This window comes from Pristiophorus japonicus, chromosome 28 (genome assembly GCF_044704955.1).
Source record: "Pristiophorus japonicus isolate sPriJap1 chromosome 28, sPriJap1.hap1, whole genome shotgun sequence".
Lineage (NCBI taxonomy): Eukaryota > Metazoa > Chordata > Chondrichthyes > Pristiophoridae > Pristiophorus > Pristiophorus japonicus.
The window spans coordinates 4,338,991-4,359,967 of record NC_092004.1 but is presented as its reverse complement, the minus strand read 5'-3'; positions in this window follow the sequence as shown (position 1 = coordinate 4,359,967).

Sequence of the window (20,977 nt, the reverse complement as noted above, 5' to 3'; positions counted from 1 at the left end):
CTAACTGGTCTTTAATTACCCTTTTTGTCTCACCCTCCTTTCTTAAAAGGTGGTGTTACATTAGCTACCCTCCAGTCCATAGCAACTGATCTAAATTCGATAGTTTGCTGGAAAATGATCACCAATGCATCAACTATCTTTAAAGCCACAGCCTTAAGTACTCTGAGATGCAGACTTTCAGGCACCGGGGAATTATCGATTTGCAAAAAGGAGGGAGTGAGAAAACAGGGAATTATAGACCGGTCAGCCTGAAATCGGTAGTGGGTAAAATGATGGAATCAATTATTAAGGATGTCATAGCAGTGCATTTGGAAAGATTTGACATGATAGGTCCAAGTCAGCATGGATTTGTGAAAGGGAAATCATGCTTGACAAATCTTCTGGAATTTTTTGAGGATGTTTCCAGTAGAGTGGATAAGGGAGAACCAGTTGATGTGGTATATTTGGACTTTCAGAAGGCGTTCGACAACGTCCCACACAAGAGATTGATGTGCAAAGTTAGAGCACATGGGATTGGGTGTAGTGTACTGAAATGGATTGAGAACTGGTTGTCAGACAGAAAGCAAAGAGTAGGAGTAAATGGGTACTTTGCAGAATGGCAGGCAGTGACTAGTGGGGTACCGCAAGGTTCTGTGCTGGGGCCCCAGCTGTTTACACTGTACATTAATGATTTAGATGAGGGGATTAAATGTAGTGTCTCCAAATTTGCGGATGACACTAAGTTGGGTGGCAGTGTGAGCTGCGAGGAGGATGCTGTGAGGCTGCAGAGCGACTTGGATAGGTTAGGTGAGTGGGAAAATGCATGGCAGATGAAGTATAATGTGGATAAATGTGAGGTTATCCACTTTGGTGGTAAAAACAGAGAGACAGACTATTATCTGAATGGTGACAGATTAGGAAAAGGGGAGGTGCAAAGAGACCTGGGTGTCATGGTACATCAGTCATTGAAGGTTGGCATGCAGGTGCAGCAGGCGGTTAAGAAAGCAAATGGCATGTTGGCCTTCATAGCAAGGTGATTTGAGTACAGGGGCAAGGAGGTGTTGCTACAGTTGTACAGGGCATTGGTGAGGCCACACCTGGAGTATTGTGTACAGTTTTGGTCTCCTAACCTGAGGAAGGACATTCTTGCTATTGAGGGAGTGCAGCGAAGGTTCACCAGACTGATTCCCGGGATGGCGGGACTGACCTATCAAGAAAGACGGAATCAACTGGGCTTGTATTCACTGGAGTTCAGAAGAATGAGAGGGGACCTCATAGAAAAATTTAAAATTCTGACGGGGTTAGACAGGTTAGATGCAGAAAAATGTTCCCAATGTTGGGGAAGTCCAGAACCAGAGGTCACAGTCTAAGGATAAGGGGTAAGCCATTTAGGACCGAGATGCGGAGGAACCTCTTCACCCAGAGAGTGGTGAACCTGTGGAATTCTCTACCACAGAAGGTTGTTGAGGCCAATTCACTAAATATATTCAAAAAGGAGTTAGATGAGGTCCTTACTACTAGGGGGATCAAGGGGTATGGCGAGAAAGCAGGAATGGGGTACTGAAGTTGAATGTTCAGCCATCAACTCATTGAATGGCGGTGCAGGCTAGAAGGGCCGAATGGCCTACTCCTGCACCTATTTTCTATGTTTCTATGTTTCTAATCCTACCAATTTCCCCAACACAATTTCCCCCCTATTAAAGATTTCCTTCAGTTCCTTCTTCTCACTTGACACTCGGTCCCTAATATTTCCGGAAGGCTATTTGTTTCTTCCTTCGTAAAGACAGAACCAAAGTATTTGTTTAACTGGTCCGCCATTTCTTTGTTCCCATTATAAATTCACCAGAACCTGACTGTAAGTGACCTACGTTTGTCTTCACTAATCCTTTGTCTCTTCACATGTCTATCGAAGCTCTTGCGGTCGGTTTTTATGTTCCCAGCAATCTTTATCTCATACTCTGTTCTCCCCCTCCTAATTAAACACTTTGTACTCCTTTGTTGAATTATAAAATCTCCCAATCCTCAGATTTGCTGCTTTTTCTGGCCAATTATTATGGCTCTTCCTTAGATTTAATTTTATACTTAATTTCCGTTGTTAGCCACGATTAATCAATCTTCCCCATTTTATTTTTACTGCAGACAGTTATGCACAATTGTTGAAATGTGATCTTTAAATATTTGCCATTGTCTATTCACCGTCAACCCTTTAAGCATGACTCGCCAGTCTACTGTGGCCAGTTCATGCCTCACACCAAATGGAAAGTTACCTATTCTTAAGTTCAGGTCCCTAGTCTCTGAATAATCTGCATCACTCTCCATCTTAATAATGATTTCTTCCCTATTATGGTCACTCTTCCCGAAGGGACCTCGCAAAGCAAGATTGCAAATTTGTCCTTTCTCTTAGCCATGCAGTCTAGGATGGCCAGCCCTCTAGTTGGTTCCTTGAAATATTGGTCTCGAAAATCATCCCAAATACACTCCAGAAGATCCTCTTCTACCGCATTGCTACCAGTTTGGTTAGCCCAACCAATATGTAAATTAAAGTTGCACATGATAACTGCTGTACCTTTATTGCCCGCATTCCTAATTACTTGTTTGATGCTGTCCGCAACCTCACTGCTATTGTTTGTTGGTCTGTACACAATTCTTACTAGCGTTTTCTCTCCTTTGGTATTCGGTAGCTGCAACCATACCGATTCCACATCATCAAAGTGAATGTTCCTCCTTGCTATTACTTTAATTTCCTCTATAACAAACAACGCCGCCGCCTCCACCTCCTTTTCCTTTCTGTCTATCCTGGCTGAATGTTGAATATGCCTGGATGTTCAGTTCCCAGCCGTGATCAGCCTGGAGCCATGTCTCCATGATGCCAATTACATCATATCCGTTTACAGCAATCTGCGCAGTTAATTCGTCCACCTTATAACAAATACTCATCCATTGAGGCACAGAGCATTCAGACTTGTCTTTTTAATACAGTTTGCCTCTTTAGAAACTTGCAGTAATGTGGCCTTTTTGATTTTTGCCTTGGGTTTCTCTGCCTTCTACTTTTCTTATTTTGATTTTTTTCTTTTGCTCCTGCCCCTATTCTATTTTCCGCTATCTCCCTGAATAGGTTCCCATCCCCCTGCCATATTAGTTGAAACGCTCCAATCAGCACTAGCAAACACTCCCCCAAGGATATGGGTTCCAGTCATTTCCAGGTGCAAACCGTCCAGTTTGTATTCGTCCCACCTCCCCCAGAACCGGTTCCAATTCTCCAGGAAGCTCAATCCCTCCGTTCTGCACCACTCCTCAAGCCACGTATTCATCTGAGCTATCCTGCGATTCCTACTGTGACTAGCACGTGGCACTGGTCGCAATCTTGAGATTACTAATTGTGATGTCCTACTTTGTAATTTAGCTCCAGCTCCCTAAATTAGGCTTGTACGCCCTCATTCCGTTTTTTACCGATATCCTTGGCACCTATATGCACCGGATAACCTTCCCGCACATGAAGCGTTCCTGCCTTCCCACATATCACAGGAGCAGCATGATACGGGTCTGGGCTCTCTTGCCATGACTTACTCTTAGATTAACGTCATTTTGCAACAGCAATGCTAAAACTTACCGACTGATAAAGAAAAAGAAAAACTACTCGCCAATCACCAGCCAGTCGCTTACCAGCTTGGCTGTGACGTCAGCCTTCTATTTCTTTCTACTTCTTCTTGATTTCACTCCCTGCAGCTGCACCAACTGTCCTATCCGACGCTGTCGCCTCCACGAAATCCCCGCTGGCCGCCCGGCTGGAAGTTAGGCATTTTGTAGGCCTCTGCGACGCTGCCCCACCTCCTCAAACTCTCCACTGCTTCGCGACTCGTCTCTGGGACTTTTGTAGTCCTCTCTGACGATGCTCCGCCTTCTCGAACTTCCCGCTGCCTCCCGACTCGTCGCAGGGCCTTTTTCACGCTTGCCCGACGCTGCGACAGCTTGCAGAACTCAAGGCTGCCTCCCAACTCGTCGCTGGGCCTTTTCTGGCCTCGCCGACGCTTCCAGGTGTCATCGAACGCCCCGCTGCCTCTCGACCCGTCGCTGGTCCTTTTTATGCATTCTGCGATGCTGCTCTGCCTCCTCGAACTCCCCGCTTCCTGCTCACACGACGCTGGGCCTTTCCTAGCCTCTCGGGCGTTTATTCTCCTCCTCGAACTCGCAGCTGCCACCCAACATGATGCTGGGCCTCCTCTCTGACGTTTCTCCACTTCCTCGAACTCCCCGTTGCCTCCTGACTCGAAGCCTGGACTTTTTTATGCCTCTCCGACGCTGCACAACATCCGCGAACTCTCTGCTGCCTCCCGACTCAAAGCTGGGCCATCTGTAGGCCTCTGCGACGCTGCTCCGCCTCCTCGAACTTCCCTGAGCTGTTTGTAGAGCTCCTAATTTTCCTTTTTCTGAAAATCCAAATTGCGCTGTTGATGAAGCAGCAATTTCCTATTTAAGTGTCTACTCGTTCAATATATATCACTGAAATGTCCTTTTTATGGTGCGATCTCCTAAATCCTCTGCTGCAGGGAAAACTAAGTCACCGCTTTGCAGAGCTAACTCTGATCTTTCTAAAAGCAATTCCCCTGTTTATGGAGAAAATTGTGCTACTTCTGGAGCTAATTCCAATGTTCGTGTGGCTGCTAATTTCCCAGTCTGTGTAGCTCCTAATTCAACTGTTTCTCGAGCAACTTCCCCTGTTCCTGGAGTTAATCGCCTTTTATCTGCAGCTGAAAAGCCTTCTCTTTTTAGAGCATCTTTCTAACCTAAGTCCCCTGTTTCTGGAGCTAATACCCACGTTTCTGAACTAATTCCGTTATCCTGCAACTCAGAATTCCCATCTCTGCAGCTCCTAATTACGCGGGTCCTGGCGCTAACTTTCTTGTATCTGGAGCTGATTACCCTGTTTCTGGAGTTCATCTTTTTTCTGGGGTTCCTAATATTGCAGATTGTGAAACTCCTAATGCTTTTTTTTCTGGAGGTAACTCCCCTGATTCTGTTGCTAATTGAACTGTTTCTGGAACTAATACATTTTTGTGTGGGGAAAATTAATGGAGATAATAATTTCCCTTTTTGTGGAGCTCCATATTGTTTGGTTTGTGAAGCCCAAAAATTGTCCTTTTTACATGTGTAGTAGTTTGTCAACATATATATGGCTCCGAATTGTCCTGTTTATGGTGCGCTCTCCTAATTAGCCTCAAACATGAACAGAAAATTCACCTTTTCTGGAGGTAACTCTCCTCTTTCTAAACATAATTCACCTGTTTCTGGAGCTAATTGTGCTGTACTGTAATTATTCCAATGTTCCTGGAGATCGCCTCCCGTGATTCTGCAGTTTTTTGCAGCTAATGCCGATGTTTCTGTTGAATTATCTACATAAATACGGGAGTTGCCTCCAGAAACTAGGGAAGCAGGAGCTCCAGGAGCTTGGGAATAATCACAGTACAGTGCAATTAGCTCCAGAATCAGGGAGTTCTGTTTAGAAATAGGAGATTTACATCTGGAAATAGTTGCATTAACTCTTCCTGTGGCATGGTAATTCGGAACAATGAGGATAAACAGGATAATTCGGAGCAATATATATAGACAAATTAGTAGACACGTAACAAGGAGAATTAGTTGCTTCATATACAGTACAGTCTGGAACTCCAGAAACAGGGGAATTAGGAGCTCCACAAACAACGGAAATATGTCCAAAAAGAAGGGAACTATGACCTGTGGCATTTTCTCCAGAAATAAAGGTATTTGCTACTGAATCAGCTGAATTAGCTACAAGAACAGGATTATTCCCTCCAGGAACAGGGAAGTTATGAGCCGCAGAGAGGGGAAGTAGGGACTCCAGGAACAAGGAAATTAGCGCAAAAACTAGGGAATTAGCGCGAGAAAGAGGATTATTAGTCTGGAGACTTTGGAATTATGTTTCGAAAGATGAAAAGTAGAAGTTACAGAAACTGGTAAATTAACAGCTCCAGAAACAGTGGAATTCTCGCCAGAAACTGGTCAATGGGGAGCCTCAGAAACAGGGGAAGCAAGCTGCAGGACCACAGGAATAATCATAGTACAGCAGAATTAGCTCAAAAAGAGGGATTTCAGTTTAGACAGATGAGCCTTTCCTCCAGAACATGTGAATTTTCTATTCTTGTGGCAGGGTAAGTAGAAGAGCGGATCATTAACAGGACAATTCAGAGCTACAGAAAAATTGGAATTAGCTCCAGAAACAAGGAAATTAGCTCCAGGAATACTGGAATTAGTTCAGAAACATGTGTATTGACAAAATACTAGATACGTAAAAAAGACTATTAGGTGCTCCATTATCTTCACAATTTCGAGCTCCACAAATAAGAGAAATTAGGAGCACCACATAATTTGTCAAAGGAAAAAGCCTAGCTCCAGAAACCGCTGAATTACAAAAAGAAAGAACGGAGTTACCTCCAGAAACAGATGCATTAGGAGTTCCACAATCTGGGATATTAGGGACTCCAGAAAAAACTGAACTCCAGAAACTCGGGAATTAGCTCAAGAAACAGGGAGTTGGAAGATGCAGAGATGGATATTACCTGCATAACCTGGGGAAGCTGGAGCTGCTGCAATAACGGCATTTGGGGATCCCATAAGATGGGATTTAGCAGCTCCAAGAACATTGAAACTAACCCTAGAGCAAGGGAAATAGCTGCAGAAAGACGGGAACTAGAGCAAGGGAAATAGCTGCAGAAAGACGGGAACTGGGATATCTTTAATTACACGAATTAATGAATTAGCTCCAGAAATATTGGAATTAACGCCGTAAAATGAGGAATTAAGTGCTCCAGAAACACCAGAAGTATGATCTCCAGAAACAGGCAAATTATGTCCAGAAAAATTTTGATGAGCTCCAGATAGTGGGAGAATCAGTTGCTCCAGAAAAGAGGACTTTTCAGCTGCAGATACAAGGTGATTATCTCGATTAAGAGGTGAAATTGCAGGAGAAGCAGCGGAATTAGGAGCTCGCAGATTGGGATATTAGCAGCCCCAGGCACAGTGTAATTAGCGCCAGAAACAGTGCAATTATCGCCAGAAACAGTACAATTATATTTAGAAAGAACAGGGATACCTCTAGAAATTGGTCTCCCTGCAGCAGGGGATTTAGGATAGTACGTCATGAATAGCAAATTTCAGAGCTATATATATAACTAGTAGACACTTAAATAGGACAATTGGGTGCTTCATCAACAGTGCAATATGGAGCTCCAGAAAAAAGACAATTAGGAACTCCACAAACAACTTAGAATCCCCACATTTAGCTGGCACTGCAGCAGCGAATGTAGAAGAGTGCACCATAAACAGGACTTTTTGTAGAATATATATATATATCTATCTAGTGGACACTTAAGTAGGATAATTAGGTGCTTCATAAACAGCTTAATTTGGAGCTACAGAAAAAGGACAACTGGATGCTCCACAAACAGATTCTCCAGAAAGAGAACAACTAGGACTTTCAGCAACTATGGAATTTGCTCTGGAAAAAAGGTAATATTAGCTCCAGAAACAGTTGAATTAGTTAGAAAAAAAGGGAAATTCCCTACAGGATCAGGAAAATTAGTAGTCCCAGAAACAAAGCAAGTAGGAGCGCCAGGAACACTGGAATTAACTCCAGAAACAGTGGAATTAGCTCCAGAAACAGTGGAAATTTCTCCAGAAATAGTGGAATTAACTCCAGAAACAGTGGAATTAACTCCAGAAACAGTGGAACTCGCTCCAGAAACAGTGGAATTAGCTCAAGACATAGTAGAATTAGCTCCAGAAATAGTGGAATTGTCTCCAGAAACAGTGGAATTAGCTCCAGAAACAGTGGAATTAACTCCAGAAACAGTGGAATTAGCTCCAGAAACAGTGGAATTAACTCCAGAAACAGTGGAAGTAGCTCCACAAACAGTGGTATTAACTCCAGAAACAGTGGAATTAGCTCCAGAAACAGTGGAATTAACTCCAGAAACAGTAGAATTAGCTCCAGAAACAGTGGAATTAACTCCAGAAGCAGTGGAATTAGCTCCAGAAAGAATGGAATTAGCAGCTTCAGAAACAGTGGAATTAGCTCCAACAACAATGGCATTAGCTTCAGAAACAGTGGAATTATTTCCAGAAGCAGTGGAATTAGCAGTTCCAGAGAAAGTGGAATTAGATCAAGAAATATTGGAATGAGACGCAGACACAGTGGAATTAGCGCCAGAAACAGAGGAATTTTCTCCAGAAATATTGGAATTAGCAGCCACAGGAACTGTGGAATTAGCAGCTCCAGTAACAATAGTAGTAGCTTCTGAAATATTGGAATTAGAAGCTCCAGGAACAGCAGAATTAGCGCCAGAAGCAGTGGAATTAGCAGCTCAAGAAATAGTAGATTTTGTTCCTGAACAGTGGAATTAGCAGCTGCAGAAACAAGGGGAATTGGCCCCAGAAACAGTTGGGTTGGCCCCAGAAACAGTGGAATTAACTCCCGTAAAAGGGAGGAATAGGCTACTCCAGAAAGTGTAATTAGCTCAATCAACAATGGAATTACCTCCAGAATCAGGAATATTAGCATTTCCAGGAACATCGGAATTAGCAGCTGCAGAAACGATGGAATTAGCAGTTCCAGCAATTAGCATGTTCAGAAAGAGTGAGGAATTTGCAGCACCAGGAACAGTGGAATTAGAAGCACCAGAAACAGTGGAACTAGCTTCAGAAACAGTGGAATTAGCAGCTCCAGGAACAGTGGAATTAGCAGCTTCAGGAACAGTGGAATTAGCTCCAGAAACAGTGGAATTAATTCCAGAAACAGTGGAAGTAGCTCCACAAACAGTGGAATTAGCTCCAGAAATAGTGGAATTAACTCCAGAAACAGTGGAATTAACTCCAGAAACAGTGGATTTAGCTCCAGAAAAAGTGGAATAAACTCCAGAACTAGTGGAATTAGCTACAGCAATAGTGGAATTAAAACCAGAAACAGTGGAATTAGCTGCAGAAACAGTGGAATTAACTGCAGAAACAGTGGAATTAGCTGCAGAAACAGTGGAATTAACTCCAAAAACAGCGGAATTAGCACCGCAAACAGTGGAATTAACTCCAGAAGCAGTGGAATTAGCTCCAGAAAGGGTGGAATTAGAAGCTTCAGTAACAGTGGAAATAGCTCCAGAAATAGTGGAATTAACTCCAGATACAGCGGAATTAACTCCAGTAACAGTGGAAGTAGCTCCAGAAACAGTGGAATTAGCTCAAGAAATAGTAGAATTAGCTCCAGAAATAGTGGAATTGTCTCCAGAAACAGTGGAATTAGCTCCAGAAACAGTGGAATTAACTCCAGAAACAGTGGAATTAGCTCCAGAAACAGTGGAATTAACTCCAGAAACAGTGGAATTAGCTCCAGAAACAGTGGAATTAACTCCAGAAGCAGTGGAATTAGCTCCAGAAAGAGTGGAATTTGCAGCTTCAGAAACAGTGGAATTAGCTCCAACAACTTTGGCATTAGCTTCAGAAACAGTGGAATTATTTCCAGAAGCAGTGGAATTAGCAGTTCCAGAGACAGTGGAATTAGATCCAGAAATATTGGAATGAGACGCAGACACAGTGGAATTAGCGCCAGAAACAGAGGAATTTTCTCCCGAAATATTGGAATGAGCAGCCACAGGAACTGTGGAATTAGCAGCTCCAGTAACAATAGTAGTAGCTTCTGAAATATTGGAATTAGAAGCTCCAGGAACAGCAGCATTAGCGCCAGAAGCAGTGGAATTAGCAGCTCCAGAAATAGTAGAATTTGTTCCTGAAGAGTGGAATTAGCAGCTGCAGAAACAAGGTGGAATTTGCCCCATTAAAAAGTGGGGTTGGCCCCGGAAACAGTGGAATTAGCTCCCATAAAAGGGAGGAATATGCTACTCCAGAAAGTGTAATTAGCTCAATCAACAATGGAATTATCTCCAGAAACAGGAATTAGCAGTTCCAGGAACATCGGATTTAGCAGCTGCAGAAACGATGGAATTAGCAGTTCCAGCTAATTAGCATCTCCAGAAAGAGTGAGGAATTTGCAGCACCAGGAACAGTGGAATTAGAAGCACCAGAAACAGTGGAACTAGCTGCAGAAACAGTGCAATTAGCATCTCCAGGAACAGTGGAATTAGCAGCTTCAGGATCAGTAGAATTAGCTCCAGAAACAGTGGAATTAATTCCAGAAACAGTGGAAGTAGCTCCACAAACAGTGGAATTAGCTCCAGAAATAGTGGAATTAACTCCAGAAACAGTGGAATTAACTCCAGAAACAGTGGAGTTAACTCCAGAAACAGTGGATTTAGCTCCAGCAACAGTGGAACTAACTCCAGAAATAGTGGAATTAGCTCCAGCAATAGTGGAATTAACTCCAGAAACAGTGGAACTAGCTGCAGAAACAGTGGAATTAACACCAGAAACAATGGAATTAGCTCCGGAAACAGTGGAATTAACTCCAGAAGCAGTGGAATTAGCTCCAGAAAGAGTGGAATTAGCAGCTTCAGAAACAGTGGAATTAGCTCCAACAACAGTACAATTAGCTTCAGAAACAGTGGACTTAGTTAGACAAGCATTGGAATTAGTAGTTCCAGAGATAGTGGAATTAGCGCCAGAAAGAGAGGAATTATCTCCAGAAATATTGGAATTAGCAGCCACAGGAACTGTGGAATTAGCAGCTCTCGTAACAATAGTAGTAGCTTCAGAAATTTGGAATTACAAGCTCCAAGAACAGTGGAATTATCTCACAAACTGTGGAATTAGCAGCTGCAGAAACAAGGGAATTGGCCCCAGAAAAAGTGGGTTTAGCACCAGAAACCATGGAATTAGCTCCCGTAAAAGGGAGGAATAGGCTACTCCAGAAACAGTGGAATTAGCTCCAGAAAGAGCGGAGTTAGCCCCAGAAACAGTGGAATTAGCCACAGAAACAGTGGAATCAGCTCTAGAAAGAGTGGAATTAGCTCCAGAAATAATTCGTTCAGAAAGAGGGGAATTATTCCCAGCAACATTGTAATTAGACACAGAAACAGTCGAATTAGCGCCAGAAACAGAGGGATTAGCTCCAGAAATATTGGAATTAGCAGCCACATGAACTGTGGAATTAGCAGCGCCAGTAACAATAGTATTAGCTTCAGAAATATTGGAATTAGCAGCTCCAGGAACAGCAGAATTAGCTCCAGAACAGTGGAATTAGCAGCTGCAGAAAGAGGGAAATTAGCCCCAGAAACAGTGGGACTAGCTTAAGAAAGAGTGGAATTAGCTCCAGTAAAAGGGAGGAACAGGCAACTCCAGACACAGTGTAATTAGCTCAAACAACAATGGAATTAGCTCCAGAAACAGGAATATTAGCAGCTCCAGGAACATCGGAATTTGCAGCAGCAGAAACGATGGAATTCGCAGTTCCAGCAACTTTGGAATTAGCAGCTGCAGAAAGAGGGAGGAATTAGCAGCTTCAGGAACAGTGGAATTAGGAGCTCCAGAAATAGTGGAACTAGCTTCAGAAACAGTAGAATTAACTCCAGAAAACAGTGGAATTTACTCCAGAAACAGTGGAAATAGCTCGAGAAATAGTGGGATTAATTACTAATAGTGGAATTAACTCCAGAAACAGCGGAATTACCTACAGAAACAGTGGAATTAGCTCCTGAAGTGGTGGAATTAACTCCAGAATAGTGGACTTAACTCCAGAAACTGTGGAATTAGCTCCAGAAACAATGGCATTAACTCCAGACGAAGTCTAATTAGCTCCAGAAAGAGTGGAATTAGCAGCTTCAGAAACAGTGGAATTAGCTCCAACAACAGTGGCATTAGCTTCAGAAACAGTGGAATTAGTTCCAGAAGCCGTGGAATTAGCAGTTCCAGAGACAGTGGAATTAGCTCCAGAAATATTGGAATTAGCCGCAGGCACAGTGGAATTAGCGCCAGAAACAGAGGAATTATCTCGAGAAATATTGAAATTAGCATCCACAGGAACTGTGGATTTAGAAGCTCCAGTAACAATAGCAGTAGCTTCAGAAATATTGGAATTAGCAGCTTCAGGAACAGCAGAATTAGCGCCAGAAGCAGTGGAATTAGCAGCTGCAGAAACAGGGGAATTGGCCCCAGAAACAGTGGAATTAGCTCCAGAAACAGTGGAATTAGCTCCAGGAAAAGGGAGGAATAGGCAACTCCAGAAACAGTGTAGTTAGCTCAATCAACAATGGAATTAGCTCCAGAAATATGAATATTAGCAGCTCCAGGAACATCGGAATTTGCAGCTGCAGAAACGATGGAATTAGCAGTTCCAGCAACTTTGGAATTAGCAGCTGCAGAAAGAGGGAGGAATTAGCAGCTGCAGGAACAGTGGAATTAGGAGCTCCAGAAAAAGTGGAACCAGCTTCAGAAACAGTAGGATTAACTCCAGAAAACCGTGGAATTAACTCCAAAAACAGTGGAAATAGCTCCAGAAATAGTGGAATTAATTCCAAATAGTGGAATTAACTCCAGAAACAGTGGAAGTACCTCCAGAAACAGTGGAATTAGCTCCTGAAATAGGGGAATTAACTCCAGAATAGTGGACTTAACTCCAGAAACAGTGGAATTAGCTCCAGAAACAATGGAATTAACTCCAGAAGAAGTAGAATTAGCTCCAGAAACAATGGAATTAATTCCAGAAACAGTGGAAGTAGCTCCACAAACAGTGGAATTAGCTCCAGAAATAGTGGAATTAACTCCAGAAACAGTGGATATAGCTCCAGAAACAGTGGAATTAACTCCAGAAATAGTGGAATTAACTCCAGCAATAGTGGAATTAACTCCAGAAACAGTGGAATTAGCAGCAGAAACAGTGGAATTAACTCCAGAAACAATGGAATTAGCTCCGGAAACAGTGGAATTAACTCCAGAAGCAGTGAAATTAGCTCCAGAAAGAGTGGAATTAGCAGCTTCAGAAACAGTGGAATTAGCTCCAACAACAGTACAATTAGCTTCAGAAACAGTGGAATTAGTTACAGAAGCATTGGAATTAGTAGTTCCAGAGACATTGGAATTAGCGCCAGAAAGAGAGGAATTATCTCCAGAAATATTGGAATTAGCAGCCACAGGAACTGTGGAATTAGCAGCTCTAGTAACAATAGTAGTAGCTTCAGAAATATTGGAATTAGCAGCTCCAAGAACAGTGGAATTATCTCCTAAACTGTGGAATTATCAACTGCAGAAACAAGGGAACTGGCCCCAGAAACAGTGGGTTTAGCTCTAGAAACCATTGAATTTAGCTCCCGTAAAAGGGAGGAATAGGCTACTCCAGAAACAGTGGAATTAGCTCCAGAAAGAGCGGAGTTAGCCCCAGAAACAGTGGAATTAGCCACAGAAACAGTGGAATCAGCACTAGAATGAGTGGAATTAGCTCCAGAAATAATTCATTCAGAAAGAGGGGAGTTAGTCCCAGAAACATTGGAATTAGCCACAGAAACAGTCGAATTAGCGCCGGTAACAGAGGAATTAGCTCCAGAAATATTGGAATTAGCAGCCACATGAACTGTGGAATTAGCAGCGCCAGTAACAATAGTATTAGCTTCAGAAATATTGGAATTAGCAGCTCCAGGAACAGCAGAATTACTGTGTGGAATTAGCAGTGGAATTAGCAGCTCCGGAAGCAGTGGAATTAGCTCCAGAACAGTGGAATTAGCAGCTGCAGAAAGAGGAAAATTAGCCCCAGAAACAGTGGGACTAGCTTAAGAAAGAGTGGAATTAGCTCCAGTAAAAGGGAGGAACAGGCAACTCCAGAAACAGTGTAATTAGCTCAAACAACAATGGAATTAGCTCCAGAAACAGGAATATTAGCAGCTCCAGGAACATTCAAATTTGCAGCAGCAGAAACGATGGAATTCGCAGTTCCAGCAACTTTGGAATTAGCAGCTGCAGAAAGATGGAGGAATTAGCAGCTCCAGGAACAGTGGAATTAGCAGCTCCAGAAATAGTGGAACTAGCTTCAGAAACAGTAGAATTAACTCCAGAAAACAGTGGAATTAACTCCAGAAACAGTGGAAATAGCTCGAGAAATAGTGGGATTAATTACTAATAGTGGAATTAACTCCAGAAACTGAGGAATTACCTCCAGAAACAGTGGAATTAGCTCCTGAAGTGGTGGAATTAACTCCAGAATAGTGGACTTAACTCCAGAAACTGTGGAGGTAGCTCCAGAAACAATGGCATTAACTCCAGACGAAGTCTAATTAGCTCCAGAAAGAGTGGAATTAGCAGCTTGAGAAACAGTGGAATTAGCTCCAACAACAGTACAATTAGCTTCAGAAACAGTGGAATTAGTTACAGAAGCATTGGAATTAGTAGTTCCAGAGACATTGGAATTAGCGCCAGAAAGAGAGGAATTATCTCCAGAAATATTGGAATTAGCAGCCACAGGAACTGTGGAATTAGCAGCTCTAGTAACAATAGTAGTAGCTTCAGAAATATTGGAATTAGCAGCTCCAAGAACAGTGGAATTATCTCCTAAACTGTGGAATTATCAACTGTAGAAACAAGGGAACTGGCCCCAGAAACAGTGGGTTTAGCTCCAGAAACCATTGAATTTAGCTCCCGTAAAAGGGAGGAATAGGCTACTCCAGAAACAGTGGAATTCGCTCCAGAAAGAGCGGAGTTAGCCCCAGAAACAGTGGAATTAGCCACAGAAACAGTGGAATCAGCACTAGAAAGAGTGGAATTAGCTCCAGAAATAATTCGTTCAGAAAGAGGGGAGTTAGTCCCAGAAACATTGGAATTAGCCACAGAAACAGTCGAATTAGCGCCAGAAACAGAGTAATTAGCTCCAGAAATATTGGAATTAGCAGCCACATGAACTGTGGAATTAGCAGCGCCAGTAACAATAGTATTAGCTTCAGAAATATTGGAATTAGCAGCTCCAGGAACAGCAGAATTACTGTGTGGAATTAGCAGCTTCGGAAACAGTGGAATTATCTCCAGAACAGTGGAATTAGCAGCTGCAGAAAGAGGAAAATTAGCCCCAGAAACAGTGGGACTAGCTTAAGAAAGAGTGGAATTAGCTCCAGTAAAAGGGAGGAACAGGCAACTCCAGAAACAGTGTAATTAGCTCAAACAACAATGGAATTAGCTCCAGAAACAGGAATATTAGCAGCTCCAGGAACATCGGAATTTGCAGCAGCAGAAACGATGGAATTCGCAGTTCCAGCAACTTTGGAATTAGCAGCTGCAGAAAGAGGGAGGAATTAGCAGCTCCAGGAACAGTGGAATTAGGAGCTCCAGATATAGTGGAACTAGCTTCAGAAACAGTAGAATTAACGCCAGAAAACAGTGTAATTAACTCCAGAAACAGTGGAAATAGCTCGAGAAATAGTGGGATTAATTACTAATAGTGGAATTAACTCCAGAAACAGCGGAATTACCTCCAGAAACAGTGGAATTAGCTCCTGAAGTGGTGGAATTAACTCCAGAATAGTGGACTTAACTCCAGAAACTGTGGAATTAGCTCCAGAAACAATGGCATTAACTCCAGACGAAGTCTAATTAGCTCCAGAAAGAGTGGAATTAGCAGCTTCAGAAAAAGTGGAATTAGCTCCAACAACAGTGGCATTAGCTTCAGAAACAGTGGAATTAGTTCCAGAAGCAGTGGAATTTGCAGTTCCAGAGACAGTGGAATTAGCTGCAGAAATATTGGAATTAGCCGCAGGCACAGTGGAATTAGCGCCAGAAACAGAGGAATTATCTCGAGAAATATTGGAATTAGCATCCACAGGAACTGTGGATTTAGCAGGTTCCGTAACAATAGTAGTAGCTTCAGAAATATTGGAATTAGCAGCTCCAGGAACAGCAGAATTAGCGCCAAAAGCAGTGGAATTAGCAGCTCCAGAAACAGTGGAATTAGCAGCTGCAGAAAGAGGGAAATTAGCCCTAGAATCAGTGGGACTAGCTTAAGAAAATGTGGAATTAGCTCCAGTAAAAGGAAGGAACAGGCAACTCCAGAAACAGTAATTAGCTCAATCAACAATGGAATTAGCTCCAGAAACAGGAATATTAGCAGCTCCAGGAACATCGGAATTTGCAGCAGCAGAAACGATGGAATTCGCAGTTCCAGCAGCTTTGGAATTAGCAGCTGCAGAAAGAGGGAGGAATTAGCAGCACTAGGAACAGTGGAATTAGGAGCTCCAGAAATAGTGGACCAGCTTCAGAAACAGTGGAATTAACTCAAGAAAACAGTGGAATTAACTCCAGAAACAGTGGAAATAGCTCCAGAAATAGTGGAATTAATTCCAAATAGTGGAATTAACTCCAGAAACAGTGGAAGGACCTCCGGAAACAGTGGAATTAGCTCCTGAAATAGTGGAATTAACTCCAGAATAGTGGAATTAACTCCAGAAACAGTGGAATTAGCTCCAGAAACAATGGAATTAACTCCAGAAGAAGTCAAATTAGCTCCAGAAAGAGTGGAATTAGCAGCTTCAGAAACACTGGAATTAGCTCCAACAATAGTGGCATTAGCTTCAGAAACAGTGGAATTAGTTCCAGAAGCAGTGGAATTAGCAGTTCCAGAGACAGTGGAGTTAGCTCCAGAAATATTGGAATTAGCGGCAGACACGGTGGAATTAGCGCCAGAAACAGAGGAATTATCTCGAGAAATATTGGCATTAGCATCCACAGGAACTGTGGATTGAGCAGCTCCAGTAACAATAGTAGTAGCTTCAGAGATATTGGAATTAGCAGCTTCAGGAACAGCAGAATTAGCGCCAGAAGCAGTGGAATTAGCAGCTCCAGAAACAGTGGAATTATCTCCTGAACAGTGGAATTAGCAGCGGCAGAAACAGGGGAATTGGCCCCAGAAACAGTGGAATTAGCTCCAGAAACAGTGGAATTAGCTCCAGTAAAAGGGAGGAATAGGCAACTCCAGAAACAGTGTAATTAGCTCAATCAACAATGGAATTAGCTCCAGAAACATGAATATTAGCAGCTCCAGGAACAGCAGAATTTGCAGCTGCAGAAACGATGAAATTAGCAGTTCCAGCAACTTTGGAATTAGCAGCTGCAGAAAGAGGGAGGAATTAGCAGCTCCAGGAACACTGGAATTAGGAGCTCCAGAAATAGTGGATCCAGCTTCAGAAACAGTGGAATTAACTCCAGAAAACAGTGGAATTAACTCCGAAAACAGTGGAAATAGCTCCAGAAATAGTGCAATTAATTCCAAATAGTGGAATTAACTCCAGAAACAGTGGAAGTACCTCCGGAAACAGTGGAATTAGCTCCTGAAATAGTGAAATTAACTCCAGAATAGTGGGATTAACTCCAGAAACAGTGGAATTAGCTCCAGAAACAATGGAATTAACTCCAGAAGAAGTCTAATTAGCTCCAGAAAGAGTGGAATTAGCAGCTTCAGAAACAGTGGAATTAGCTCCAACAACAGTGGCATTAGCTTCAGAAACAGTGGAATTAGTTCCAGAAGCAGTGGAATTAGCAGTTCCAGAGACAGTGGAATTAGCTCCAGAAATATTGGAATTAGCCACAGACACAGTGGAATTAGCGCCAGAAACAGAGGAATTATCTCGAGAAATATTGGAATTAGCATCCACAGGAACTGTGGATTTAGCAGGTTCAGTAACAATAGTAGTAGCTTCAGAAATATTGGAATTAGCAGCTCCAGGAACAGCAGAATTAGCGCCAAAAGCAGCGGAATTAGCAGCTCCAGAAACAGTGGAATTATCTCCTGAACAGTGGAATTAGCAGCTGCAGAAACAGGGGAATTGGTCCCAGAAACAGTGGAATTATCTCCAGAAACAGTGGAATTAGCTCCAGTAAAAGGGAGGAACAAGCAACTCCAGAAACAGTGTAATTATCTCAATCAACAATGGAATTAGCTCCAGAAACAGGAATATAAGCAGTTCAAGAAAGATCATAATTAACAGCTGCAGAAGCGATGGAATTAGCAGTTCCAGCAACTTTGGAATTAGCAGCTGCAGAAAGAGGGAGGAATTAGCAGCACTAGGAACAGTGGAATTAGGAGCTCCAGAAATAGTGGAAGTAGCTTCAGAAACAGTGGAATTAACTCCAGAAAACAGTGGAATTAACTCCAGAAAAAGTGGAAATAGCTCCAGAAATAGTGGGATTAATTCCAAATAGTGGAATTAACTCCAGAAACAGTGGAATTACCTCCATAAACAGTGGAATTAGCTCCTGAAGTGGTGGAATTAACTCCAGAATAGTGGAATTAACTCCAGAAACAGTGGAATTAGCTCCAGAAACAATGGAATTAACTCCAGAAGAAGTCTAATCAGCTCCAGAAAGAGTGGAATTAGCAGCTTCAGAAACAGTGAAATTAGCTCCAACAACAGTGGCCTTAGCTTCAGAAACAGTGGAATTAGTTCCAGAAGCAGTGGAATTAGCAGTTCCAGAGACAGTGGAATTAGCTCCAGAAATATTGGAATTAGCCGCAGACACAGTGGAATTAGCGCCAGAAACAGAGGAATTATCTCGAGAAATATTGGAATTAGCATCCACAGGAACTGTGGATTTAGCAGCTCCAGTAACAATAGTAGTAGCTTCAGAAATATTGGAATTAGCAGCTTCAGGAACAGAAGAATTAGCGCCAGAAGCAGTGGAATTAGCAGCTCCAGAAACAGTGGAATTATCTCCTGAACAGTGGAATTAGCAGCTGCAGAAACAGGGGAATTGGACCCAGAAACAGTGGAATTAGCTCCAGAAACAGTGGAATTAGCTCCAGTAAAATGGAGGAATAGGCAACTCCAGAAACAGTGTAATTAGCTCAATCAACAATGGAATTAGCTCCAGAAACATGAATATTAGCAGCTCCAGGAACATCGGAATGTGCAGCTGCTGAAACGATGGAATTAGCAGTTCCAGCAACTTTGGAATTAGCAGCTGCAGAAAGAGGGAGGAATTAGCAGCTCCAGGAACAGTGGAATTAGGAGCTCCAGAAATAGTGGAACCAGCTTCAGAAACAATGGAATTAACACAAGAAAACAGTGGAATTAACTCCCAAAACAGTGGAAATAGCTCAAGAAATAGTGGACTTAATTCCAAATAGTGGAATTAACTCCAGAAACAGTGGAAGTACCTCCAGAAACAGTGGAATTAGCTCCTGAAATAGTGGAATTAACTCCAGAATAGTGGAATTAACTCCAGAAACAGTGGAATTAGCTCCAGAAACAATGCAATTAACTCCAGAAGAAGTCTAATTAGCTCCAGAAAGAGTGGAATTAGCAGCTTCACAAACAGTGGAATTAGCTCCAACAACAGTGGCATTAGCTTCGGAAACAGTGGAATTAGTTCCAGAAGCAGTGGAATTAGCAGTTCCAGAGACAGTGGAATTAGCTCCAGAAATATTGGAATTAGCCGCAGACACAGTGGAATTATGCGCCAGAAACAGAGGAATTATCTCGAGAAATATTGGAATTTGCATCCACAGGAACTGTGGATTTAGCAGGTTCAGTAACAATAGTCGTAGCTTTTGAAATATTGGAATTAGCAGCTCTAGGAACAGCAGAATTAGCGCCAAAAGCAGTGGAATTAGCAGCTCCAGAAACAGTGGAATTATCTCCTGTACAGTGGAATTAGCAGCTGCAGAAACAGGGGAATTGGCCCCAGAAACAGTGGAATTAGCTCCAGAACGGTGGAATTAGCTCCCGTAAAATGGAGGAATAGCCTACTCCAGAAACAGTGTAATTAGTTCTATCAACAATGGAATTACCTCCAGAAAGAGGAATATTAGCAGTTCAAGAAAGATCGGAATTAGCAGCTGCAGAAGCGAGGAATTAGCAGTTCCAGCTAATTAGCAATTCCAGAAAGAGTGAGGAATTAGCTGCTCCAGTAACAGTGGAATTAGAAGCTCCAGAAACAGTGGAACTAGCTTCAGAAACAGTGGAATTAGCAGCTCCACGAACAGTGGAATTATCAGCATTAGGAACAGTGGGATTAGCTCTAGAAACAGTGGAATTAGCTCCCGTAAAAGGGAGGAATAGGCTACTCCAGAAACAGTGTAATTAGCTTTATGAACAATTGAATTACCTCCAGAAATAGGATTAGCAGTTCCAGGAACATCGGAATTAGCAGCTGCAGAAACGATGGAATTAGCAGTTCCAGCAACTTTGGAATTAGCAGCTCCAGAAAGAGGGAGGAATTAGCAGCTCCAGGAACAGTGGAATTAGGAGCTCCAGAAATTGTGGAACGAGCTTCAGAAATAGTGGAATTTGCAGCTCCAGGAACATTGGAATTATCAGCTTCAGGAACAGTGGAATTATCTCCAGAAACAGTGGAATTAACTGCAGAAACATTGCAATTAACTCCAGAAACAGTGAAATTAGCTCCGGAAACAGTGGAATTAACTCCAGAAAAAGTGCAATTAGCTCCAGAAATAGTGGAATTATCTCCATAAACAGTGGAATTAGCTCCAGAAACAGTGGAATTAGCTCCGGAAACAGTGGAATTATATCCAGAAACAGTGGAGGCAACTCCAGAAACAGTGGAATTAGCTCCAGAAACTGTGGAATTAACTCCAGAAATATTAGAATGGGCAGCTTCAGATACAGTGTCATTCGTTCCAGAAACAGTGGAATTAGCAGTTCCAGAGATAGTGGAATTAGCTCCAGAAAAATGGTGAATTACTAGAAAAAGTGGAATTAGCCACAGAAACAGTGGAAATAGCTTTCAAAACAGTGGAATTAGCTCCAGAAATATTGGAATTTGCAGCCACGAGAATTGTGGAATTAGCAGCTCCATGAACAATAGAATTAGCTTCAGAACCATTGGAATTAGCAGCAACAAGAACAGTGGAATTAGCTGCTCCGGAAAAAGAGGAATTAGCTCCAGAAACAGTGGAATTATCAGTTCAATGAACAGCCGAATTAACGCCAGAAACTGCAATTAGCAGCTCCAGAAACAGTGCAATTAGCTCCTGAAACAGTGGAATTAGCAGCCCTGGAAACAGGGGAATTAGCCCCACAAACAGTCGAATTATCTGCAGGAACATCGGAAT